Here is a 12,295-nt window from a genome sequence, read left to right as displayed (position 1 = left end):
TCAAATAAAGGACATCCCATACATATTTTGATACGTGTAACGGTGTAACACGGATCCACATATATTATAAGAGGTTCTACTATTTTAATTATTATGTGGGGTCACACTACACGTGTCCAATTGTGAAATAGGAGTCCTCCGAATGATATGGAAGACCGAATGCTTAATAGAAAAATTCAAATCAAGACACTTACTTACATACTAGTCCTTTTTATTAGCACGAGAGTCCTTCTATATGACTTCTCTTACTTGATAATTTAATAAATGTTTGACCTTTTAATGAATTTGCTTCTTTTCTTTCAAGAAAAGAAAACGAATATTAGTGGGAAAAAAATAAAGTTATTTAGATAAATGTAAAAAAGAAAGTTATTTAATAAAGAAATGATAAATATTTTTAAACTAGTGGAATGGTAATTTTATCCCAGACTAATATTTTGATGTATTAATACTCCAAAATATTATAGCTTGTCATAAAAAATAATATGGGAAAAAAAAGGAAAAAATGAATTTTCAAATTAGAACATGAACCGCTGCAAAACTAAAAACCATAGAAAATATTTAAAAAAAAAACCATAGAAAATAAAAATATTAATTTCCAAGAAAATGCCGGTTTCAATAGATTTGGCTGTAAAATAAACTTCAATACGTATGAGCTTTACATAATTAATTAATTATTATTTTTGGACTTGTTTGATTCAGCTGTTAACTAATAGCTGTTGCGGTTGCAGTTGCTATTAACTGTTTGCAATTGTAGTAAGTTGTTAGCTGTTTGTTAATGTTAGGGGTATAATTGCACCATTTTAGACGTCAACGATAAAATTGCTCATATAGCTATAAACGTTAGGGGTATTTTTGCACCTTATCCTATTATCAAATAAAAAAAAATATGTTACACAAATTAATAAAAATAATTTATACAAAAAACAAAAAATAAAATTATTGAATGCAACAAAACCTTATTCTTCCGGTAATTATGTTGTAGAAATATAAGCAATTTAAAGAATAAACATATTTTAATTTTATGGAAATATGAAGGCTAATTTTGTTAGTAACAAATAACTTATGAAAAGCTCCAAAACGCTATATTTTCTGCGGTTTGGAGTGAAACGCTAAACGCTCCTCCGAAAATCTGAAACAAACACCCCTTAAGCTATATATGACATGATATAATATTATTGGTTAGTATATGGATGACGTGGTGCACCGAGTCGCATAATATAATTTCTCTATAATAATTTGTTTTTTTGTTCTAGTTTCTGGGTACACGTCCGGCCCGTCTAAGTCCACGGCCAAGTTTGGACAAGGAAAAAGGACTTTAGGATCGGCCCAACCCAGGCCGGGTAAAGCTCGTATATATATAGGAGGCTTAAGTTTTATAAAAGTAGTACGAGCTGACCTAGTCTAACCTTCCCTATTAATATTAATTATTAAAGTCATATATTTTTATGTTAAATATTTATTTTTAAGTAACACGTTAAATTATTTTTGGTGAGAATTAAATATTATTTATTAAAACTATATTTAATTACAGTTCAGTTACTTACAAATCCTAATAGAAGATATTACTACAGCTACACGTTTAGAATTTAATTGCAGTCCAATTCAAATCCTAATAGAAGTGTATAATTTAATTTCTACAGCAACATGTTTAGAATTCCAAATAAATACTAATAGAAGCCTAAGGCCCTGTTCTTTTTGACTTAATTTGAGCATAAGTAAGTTCAGTTCAGTTAAGTTCAGTTCAACATCATTCAGTTCAGTTCAGTTCAGTTCAATTAATTATTTGGTGTAGTTAAGTTAAGTTAAGTTCAGTAGTATTCAGTTCAGTTAAGTTAAGTTAATTTAATTTAATTTAATTTAATTTCAGTCAAAAAGAACAGGGCCTAAGCCTAGTTGTTTAAGGATTCTCTACTGCAAAATACTATATATACAACAACTCCGATTCTCACTCTTTTCTATCCAACTCAATGGACTCTACTCCTATCCAGTTTCATGTAACTTCTTTTTTTTTGGTAGGAAAAAGAAAACAAAAGCAAACAAAACAAAAACTAACCCGGGATTAACCTGGAAAAGCTAACCCCCACCATATCCTCCAGAAGGATCGAGGAGAGAAAGGCCGGAGGAGAAGGATAATTAGTGACTCCCAAACTTCCTTCATGACCTGCAGTCGCCAGACGGTCCGCCACCCTGTTCTGCTCTCTAAAGATATGACAGAAAGTGATAGAAGCAAAGGAAAGGCACAGCCTCTTGATCCCTTTAATAAGATTCTTGCCTTTCATCCCAATAGCTAAATTGCTAGAAATTAACCTGATAGCTTCCTGATTATCAGATTCAACACTCAGATTAACAATCCTCATACTGCTGGCCAGTGCAAGACCAGAATAAATACCCCACAACTCGGCTAAGAAGGAAGACCCTATGCCAAGATTATGCGAGAACCCAGAAATCCAAGCACCCCCATCATATTAGCAAGACAAGATCCATCTGTATTGAGCTTTATCAACCCTTCTCGAGGTCTTCTCCAGCAAAGAAAGTGAGTAGACTTCCTTTGAACATAACGATCAAAAGAATCTTTCAAAAAACTATTAATAACCTGGTAGACCTTTTTAGCAAAAAAGTCCACCAAGTCAGGGATATTAATAGAAACAGATTCAAAAATCTCCTTATTCCTCCAATCCCAGATTTGGTGACAGACAATTGAAAAGAAGATTTCTCCATGGTCTAGATTAGAAAGCAATTTCCCACTGACCCCATCCTCAAACCAATCCAGATTAGAATAAGAGAAGAACATATCAATCATATTACTGGGGAGAATTTTCCTCCAAATACCTCTACTTTTCTCACAGTCCCTCAGAGCATGACAAATAGTTTCTTCATGCCCTCTACATCTGCTACAATCTCCCGACTCCACCAAATGGCATCTTTTCCTATCTGAATTAGTAAGAAGCCTGTTCTTGATCCCAAGCCATAAGAAACTTCTAACTCTGTATGGAACTTTTAATGACCAAATCAACTTCCAAATAGCAGAATGAGGCTCTTCATCACCGTTGCTAAAAGCTTCAAAGGCTGACTTACAAGTATAAGCACCGCTGTTGGTAGAAGCCCAACAACAATTATCCATATCCTCTTCCATGTTACTAATTTTAACTCCTCTAATTCTAAGGAGAGTCTCCAAGCTAAAGAAAGCCTCAAATTTAGACCAAATCCAATCACCTTCAGAATCAACCACATCCGCAATCTTCCATTTGCAAAAACTAACAGGCGGAAGAGAGCTACAAACCTCTAACAGAGGTTTGTCACCAATCCACTTATCATGCCAGAAGCTGATCGTCTTACCATTTCCCACATCCCAACCGATCCCAGTATAAAATTCTGAGAAAATAGAACTCATGCCTTTCCAGAGGAAGGAACAAATAACCACTCTATCTTTGGGCCCTCCAAAAATCTTATCTTTTCTATATTTTCCACAAAGTAAGCGAACCCATAGCGCCGTAGGATTTTGCCACATTCTCCAAAGAAGCTTCATCAAGAGAACCTTATTATTATCTTTAGCTTGTCTAATCCCTAGACCCCCTCTATCTCTAGGCTTACAAACCTCCTTCCACGGGACCAGATGTATCTTCTTACTATCCCCAGAATTCCCCCATAGAAAATGGCGGTTAATTTTATCCAGATCATTAAGGACCGGCTCCGGCAATCTACAGGCTTGCATAATATGGTTAGGAACCGCAGAGTTGACTGACTTAATAAGAGTAAGACGCCCCGCAAGAGACAAAGTCTTAGCTTTCCAATTAGCACATTTGTTATTGGTTCTATCCAGAATCTCTTTAAAAGAAGCTTTAGAGACTCTATCACTATGGAGAGGAACCCCAAGATAATTACCAAAAGAATTGGTTAAAGGAATACCTGAAATATCACTCAACTTCTTGCACATTCCAGTACTCATGTTTTTGGAACAAAGCATTCTAGACTTCTGAATATTAAGCTTTTGACCAGAGGCCTCACAAAAACAATTAATTATTCTCATAATCTCCCTCATTTGATCCTCAGTCCCTTCCACAAAAATTATAACATCATCCGCAAAAAATAAGTGATTAATAGCAGGACAGAATCTATTAATAGAAATCGGATGAAAAGTCATACTATTAATAGCCTCCTGAATAAGGTGAGTTAATCTTTCCATAGCTATAACAAAAAGAAAGGGACTCATGGGATCACCTTGCCTAATACCCCTTGAAGAGGAGAATTCCTCAGATATATTCCCATTAAGCAAAACCTGAAAAGTAGGAGAAGAAATGTAAACCTCAATCAACTTCCTCCAGCTCTCCGGAATCTCAGCTTTTTCAAGACACTGAAGCAAAAAACTCCAGTTAAGGCGATCATAAGCTTTCTCAAGATCCAGTTTGAGAGCCACAATACCTTTTCTACCCTTCTTGATTTTCATAGAATGAATCATCTCCTGGGCAATAACAACATTATCCATCATTTGTCTACCCGGAACAAAACTACATTGGTTCTGACTAATAATATCAGGAAGAATATTACGGAGTCTATTAGCCACCATTTTAGTAACTGTTTTGTAGATAACATTACAAAGGCTTATCGGTCTCATTTGTAAAAAAGAAGAAGGTTTTTCAACTTTAGGAATCAGAACAAGCAAGGTTTTATTCACATACCTGATATTATCAGGATTAGTAAACACTCCTTCAATAAACTTATAAATTCCTTCCTTCACAGTATCCCAATGCTTTTGATAGAAACCTGCAGGAATGCCATCAATCCCCGGAGCTTTAGTGGCCCCATGCTAAAAATAGCCTGATCAATCTCCTCCTTCTTAAAGGGCTGGAAGGCTTTCAGAAAACTATCCCCCTCAATCCTGGGATAAGTAATAACTGAACGAGCTTTACTAAGATCAACAGTATCTTCTTTGAATAACTCTTTATAAAAGTTAAGAGCAAGATTACGGATTTCTTCATTCTCATAGACCCAATTCCCGTTACAATCTTCAATCGCATCAATCCTATTTCTTTGCCTTCTAATAATAGTAGAAAGATGAAAAAACTTAGTATTTCGATCACCATCTTTAATCCAAACTTTCCTAGACTTCTGAAACCACAGAAGCTCTTCCTGTCTCAAGACAGCTTCAAGCTCCTTCTGAAGGGTTCTCAGAAAACCATCCAAACTATGATCATATCTAGACTCCAACCTCCTATGAATACCCTCAATTCTTCTCTACAAGTTATTCTTCCTCCTGATAATATGACCAAAGAGCTTTCTATTCCAAACAATAACATTCTTTCTGAAACCTTCCGAAGCAAGTAAGACATTAGAATGAGGAATCCAATTCTCTTTCACAAAATTTTTAAACTCAGGATGAGATTCCCAAGCCATCTGATATCTAAACGGCCTGTTCCCTTTCGTCTGCAGTCTTCTACATAGCCTAAATAAGATAGGACAATGATCTGAATGTCTAAACGGTAAATTAAGAACAGAAACCTCAGTAAATCTGACTTGAGCACAAACATTGGCATAAACTTTATCAAGACGAACAAAAGTACTATTCCGCTTCCAAGTGAATTTATGACCAGCGGCTCCCAAATCTGACAGCCCACACATATCCATGTTCTGCTTATGATTCAGACAACGATTGACATAGTGATTGCCCCCCCTCTCTGATCACTCATCACTGCAATATCATTAAAATCACCAGCCACAAACCAAGAATCCATCATACTACTACTAATAGAATAGAGGGCTTCCCAAAGCCGAGTACGATTAGCCAGGACAGGATCAGCATAAACAAAGGTAAAAAAGAAAGGACTATTACCAGGCAAGTTCACTTTACAATGGATGAACTGCTTATCAATGCTAATAATATCGAAATTAATACGATCTGATATCTTGTTCGAGATTTTATCTCGTTCTTCATTCAAAACTCTAGCAACTTGTAGACTCCTTTCTAAAGACTGCAATCGTCTCACTTACGAGTCCTTATTCTTAAACCTCCATTCTCAAAGAACCAACAATTTATCCGGTTTTTTCTTACAGACCATAAGATATGATCAAACGTATGCTTCTTTTTTCTCTGATGGAAATTCAAATCGTAACATCTCTCTCGATTTTTTACCCTCTCCTTCTGTAGAGATTATAGCTTCATCCTTCCAAGGGATTTTGGTTTGTATTGAGAACGAGAGGATTCCTCGATACTATGTCTGCAAGCCTCTCACTAAAGAATGGCAATGTATTCCAAACCCCAAGACTAAATATTTCACTAAGTCCATAGCCATTAAGGTTTTAAAATCAAAGCCTTTACACTACAAGATAGTGAGATTATCGCAACCAACGCAACGTTACTTCGGAAAATACAACTGTCTTCGATGTGAGATTTTTGATTCAATGGTGGATAAATGGAGGCAGATTGAGCAGGTAAAATTGCCATATGATGAGCACTTTTTTAGTTGGATTTCAGCTATTTCTGTGTGTGGCAGATTTCACTAGCTGACATCCGCAAAAAAAGGTTTTGGCATTTGACGTTGATGATGAAAAGTACGATGTGTTTTCACTTCCTTTCAGTGACGATTATAAACATGTTCAGTTGACAGAATATGAGGGGAAACTTGGTGCAATAGGCAGAGAAGGTAATTTTATGGAGGTGTGGATAATGGAGATTTATAAGAAAAAGGAATGGGGGAAAATGATGAGAGTTAGTGTCGAAGAATGCCAGAAGCAGACTTATTATCCAGTTAGTTTTTGTAATGCTAATGTTGATTTGGTTCCGAAATATTATAGCTTCTTTTGGTTAAAGTTTAACAATGGAAACAGTGTTCAGAAAGTGAGATTGGACAACCTTTCTAGGTATCAAAAAGTTTTTTCGTTTCAATCAGATTTCGAACTCTGTGATTTAAAGAATGACTAAGCAGAAGCAAGGCAGAGACTGAAGAGATGAGTATATGAATGATGTTCACAGTTATTCTAGTGATGCTAATTAGAATTGGTGGTATGTTTATCATCTTCAATTCTATTTTTGATATTACACCAAAAATTAGTTTACTGAATCTTTTAATTTATATTTTTATTGTTTTATCTATGATACTTTTGACCAATTATTTTTAGCATATCCAGTCCCTAAATTTTCAGTATTTTATGCATAAGGTTTTAATAAAATATGTAAGAGATAATTGGAGATTAAGTTGTAACAAAAACACATTTTAAGGCTACTTGAATTTTCTCTGGTTTAGATAAAGCTTCTAATAAATTATTTTAGTTTCTAAATTTTTATTGTTCTTTTATGATAATAGGCTACATAAATTTTTAACAATTTTGTTTTGTTTAATAGTAGAATCATTATTAATTTGAAAAGGAAATTATATATACCAACTATTAAAAAAATCAAATTCACTAAGTTAAATTTTATCTTTATATTTTGTAGTCCAGTTTATATCCCTATGTTATAAAATTTATAGCGAAAATTAGGAACATATTCCATTCGAAAAGAGTAAAATTGAGTTAAATTTTCTACCATAAGAGTAAAATTGAGTTATTTCTTACGATAAGGGTAAACATGAACTTTCTCAATAACTTTAGAGGCAAAATTGATTTATCCCGAAAAAAATTAGAATACTCCCATTGGTCCCTATAGACAGGTAGTAAAACGTTTTGATAATAAAAGATTTTAGTATTTACTTGGTGCACCACGTTATTCGTGTGTTAAATGAATAATTCAATGTTATGTTACACCTCATTAAAGGTAATATTAACAATGTGTAATTAATTAATTTATATATTTTTAGTTAATTATTTATCTATAAATTTACACCCTAAAATATAAACTCGAAAATCTAGTCTATAAACACCAAATCCAAAAAATATATGACATGATATCAATAATGCACGGATAAAGTGGTACGCCGAGTCGCATACTATAATTTCTCCATGATACTTTGTTTGTTTATTCCGATTACGATGAGACTTATTTACAACTTCAGGTATCCATCTGGTCTGTCTAGGTCCACGTCTAATAGGCCGAGCAAACCTAGGCCCGCTAAAGCCTGTATATATCTAGGGCAAACTTGAATTTTATAAAAATAGTACGCGCTGACCCAGCCTAGCCCGTTCTATTAATATTAATTATTAAATTTAAATTTTTTATATTTCTTATTTATTTTTAAGTATAAATTAAATATTATTTATTAAATATAGATGGGTTCATTTAGATTGACTTGTGATTTAATTTTTAAGCTCGAACTTAACCCGTCTAAAATAATAGTTGTTGGACTAGGCCTGAGCTAAGAAATTTTTACAAAAACCCGTTGAGCCCTACTAAACACGACCAGGATCGGTCCTGGCCTTTTATGAGTCTTAGACGAAATAAGAGAAAAGGGACCCTTAATAAAACAAAATGGGACAATGACCAAATTTAACCTCTGACTTTTCAAACAAAGTAAATTTAGCCATATGAAATTGTGCAAATTTAACTATAATAATGTTAAGGAAAATCAATTTTAACCCTATGCTATTGAAAATTTGAAAAGACTGGTTTCACTGTTATTTAATTCTAATATTTTCAAGGAAAATCAATTTAATATCATGTTACACCTCAATAAAAAAATACTAACATTGTGTAATTAATTAATTTATATATTTTTAATTAATTATTTATCTAAAAATTTAAAGCCTAAAATATAAACTCTAAACACTAAAAGATAAACTCTAAAATCTAATTTATAAACACCAAATTCTAAAAAAAAATGACATGATATTAAATATTGGCCTGATGCACAAACGACGTGGTGCACTAAGTTGCGATATAATTTCTCCATGATATTTTTTTTTATTTCGGTTACAATATGATATGTTCAAGGGTCTAGGTATCTATCTGGCCCGTCTAGACCGGCATCCACTGTGCCGAGCTTGGACAATGAAAATGACTTCAGGATAAGGATGCAAACGGAGCAGGGCGGGGAATGCATTTTCCATCTCCATCCCCGACTAGTTGGGGATTGCCCGTCCCCATCCATGCGAGTTAGACAGGGACAGATCTGTCCCCCACCTCCGTTTAAAAACACTTTTTCCATATTCCACATCCCCGTCCCCTCGGGGAATCACCATTTATATTTTAAAAAAATCAGTATATATTCCTTCTCTTCTTGTTTCTAATTTTAGGTTTTGTTCGAATTAATGATAGAGATGCTATGCTTTTAGTTTAGTTTAGGTTAGAAAAAGTATCCATTTAATCATTCGCTAATATTTTATTTATCCCATTTAAGCTTTTATTTGAAAATAATTCAATTTAATTTAAGTTAAATGTTATAAATTATAATATTTAAAATATAATTTTAATTGTAATAGGGAATACTTGAGGATCCGTCAGGGATTCTCCATCGGGGATTAACGGGGCGGGGGCGGGGATCTCCACTGGACGGGATACCATTCCTCATCCCCGCTCCATCCCCGTCACGGGGGATAAAATTATCTACATTCCCGTCCCATGGGAATTCTTATCGGTGATTCCCCGTCCACATCAGGGCGGGTCACCAACGGGGACGGGGAATCCCCGCCCCCACTTGCATCGTTACTTCAGAACCACCTAACTCGTGCCCAATGAAGCCCGCCTATATCTAGTACAGGGTTGATTTAGATGAGATGATGTGCAAAAATACCCTTAACGTTTACAACCAGAAGCAATTTTACCCTAATGTCTAAAATGGTGCAATTTTACCTCTAAGGTTGGCAGCCAAGAACAATTTTACCCTTAACGTCTAAAATTGTGCAATTTTAACCCAAAAGTTGGCAGCTAATAACAATTTTACTCTTGACGTCGACAAGTTAGGTTAATTTGACATATAATCGATCAAACTGTCTTCTCGGTCATGAATCTTGTCATCTACACTTCACATATACGTTATTTTATCACTCATTAGTAACAGATCACAAACGCATGACTAGTTGCGGAAAAAAAATTAAAAATATACTTTATTTTGTAGGAATTGGACAAAAAATATTCAAATATTTTCGTCAAATTTAAAAATATTAATCTACAATTCTATTATTAAATTGCAAAAAAATATGAAATCTTTTTTTAGAAGCAACGTATATACAATTGATGCAAAATAAGGAACAAAATATGTGTTTTATAATGATGCCTAAAATTGACCTATTTTGCCAACGTTAGAGGTAAAATTACTCTTGACTGCAAAATATTAGGAATAAAATTGAATCATGATAAAATTGCTCCAAACTGTAAACGTTAGAAATATTTTTGCACGGTATCCTTTTTTAGATAAGCTTATTTTGGATTCGCTTGTGATTTGATTTTTAAGCTCGAATACATCCGGTCTAAAATAATCGTGCTAGACTGTCTGGGCGAAGCAACTTTCGCAAACGCCTGCTGAATCATATAAAAACACAGTTTAATCCGATTGATTAACAAATCTAACTCCGATCCTAATCCTAACTCTAGTGTATCAAAACCTAACTCCTAATCCTAATTTTAGGATTATTTGTCTCTGAATTTTTATTGCTTTATCTATGATGCTATTGATCAATTATTTTTAGCATATCCAGTGCCTAAATTTTCACTATTTTATGCATAAGGTCTTAATAAACTATGTCACAATTTGATAATGTCTTTAAGATATGGAATGAGTGGCATAGGTCCTGATCGTAGCTCCTATACATGGTCTCTTCTTAAATTAAAACTTGGATCCAGATATGAAAAAAAATAAAAGATTTATACCTGAACCAAAGATAGAATAGATGTTAATTCTTTGTCCAAATATGCACAAGTAATTATAGATATGCGCCAAATCTCATAAAATCAAAGTTTAGGATAATTCAAAATTCTCCCAAGTAAAAAAACTGTTTTGACATTAATCCACAAATAAGAAGTCTCTGATAATTTGAATTAAGGATATGGACATTATGTTCTTCTCATAATCGTTATATAGATAAACTTTTACCCAATCATACCATTTCTGAAGCCACTGTGAAGGTCCTAGTTACAAATTCCACTTCCATAAGTCAATAAACCATGAGAAACAAACAGGTGATCTAAATGACTGAACAAGGTCCTAATTGACAGGGAGTAGAAAAGAGGGAAAATGGAAATTGAGCATTCCTTCTCATCCTACTACCTATGAAACACAAATGAGATTTGGTTGAATTATACTAAAGCAAAGCAATGTTGCATCTACAAAGCTAAGTTCAATAACCAGAAAAAGCAGTAATCACTTCACTTGTGGGCAAGAAAGCATATATCAGGTTGCAGATACTGAATTCCTAACTTGCCTCCTCACTGAATGCTTGGTTTAATAACAGCAACTATTTGATGAACTTTTAACTGTTCAATTCAATCACAATCATTCTACTTTCATTTTGTTTCAATTTGATCACCGTCGCTTCTATAATTTTAAGTTTCACTTAGAGAACATGCTATGTTTGTCAAAATGAATATGGTTTCAGTTCAGTTTAGATAAACTAAGCCTTAGCTGCAAAATCAAGTTGCTGATTGTAGTTTAGAAACTTTAGCAAGTGACAGCAAATACACCTATCTCTTTGAGATCTTCAAGAGTAAGTAACGCCAAAGCTTCCTCATCTACTTGAAGAAAACCTCACAAAGTCCTTCAAATTGCAGTCTGTTCTATCTTCACTACTAATTTTAGAACTCCAAACATGGCTAAAAACAACATTGCCCGCATTTGTGTTGCGGCTTCGCCTCTTCGTGACTCTACATTTCCTGGTTATGGTGCCGAAATTCAATATGACATATATTCACTATTAGGAAATTGAAATTGATTTAGGAGTAGTAGTTATGATCCACAATTCAAACCGAATCAAAAAGAACAAACAAATAAAAGAAGAAGATAACTTACACGAGTGCTATCCAGATCTAGCAACGAGCCATTGGCGGAATTGTAGAAAAAATCAAGGAAAATGCAGTGATGTAACCGGCATAGATAGAGTGAGCTCTAATCAGGCTTAGCAGAATAATCCAAAAGTCCCAAACCACAGCTGGGAAAAGGAGAGGAAAAACATGGTGAAGATGAAGATGCATTTAGTAAAGCAAAAAAGTACACTATATGTAAGGTGTAAAATACTCCTAATATAATTAGTAGTTTTACATCTACAGTGAATAGTCTGCTATAAAAACAGAAAAAAAAGCTTTAATTTTCTAAGAACAAGAGAATGTCAACTTTGTTAATTGGAGGAACATAATAAATTGGAGGAAAATATTATTTGATTTGGTGCAATCGTAAAAAGAATCTTTAAACCATTATAATTCGTTTATGTTTTTTGG

Source organism: Euphorbia lathyris, chromosome 6 (genome assembly GCF_963576675.1).
Source record: "Euphorbia lathyris chromosome 6, ddEupLath1.1, whole genome shotgun sequence".
Taxonomy (NCBI): domain Eukaryota; kingdom Viridiplantae; phylum Streptophyta; class Magnoliopsida; order Malpighiales; family Euphorbiaceae; genus Euphorbia; species Euphorbia lathyris.
The sequence above is the reverse complement of the archived record's forward strand: the minus strand, read 5'-3'. Positions refer to the sequence as shown.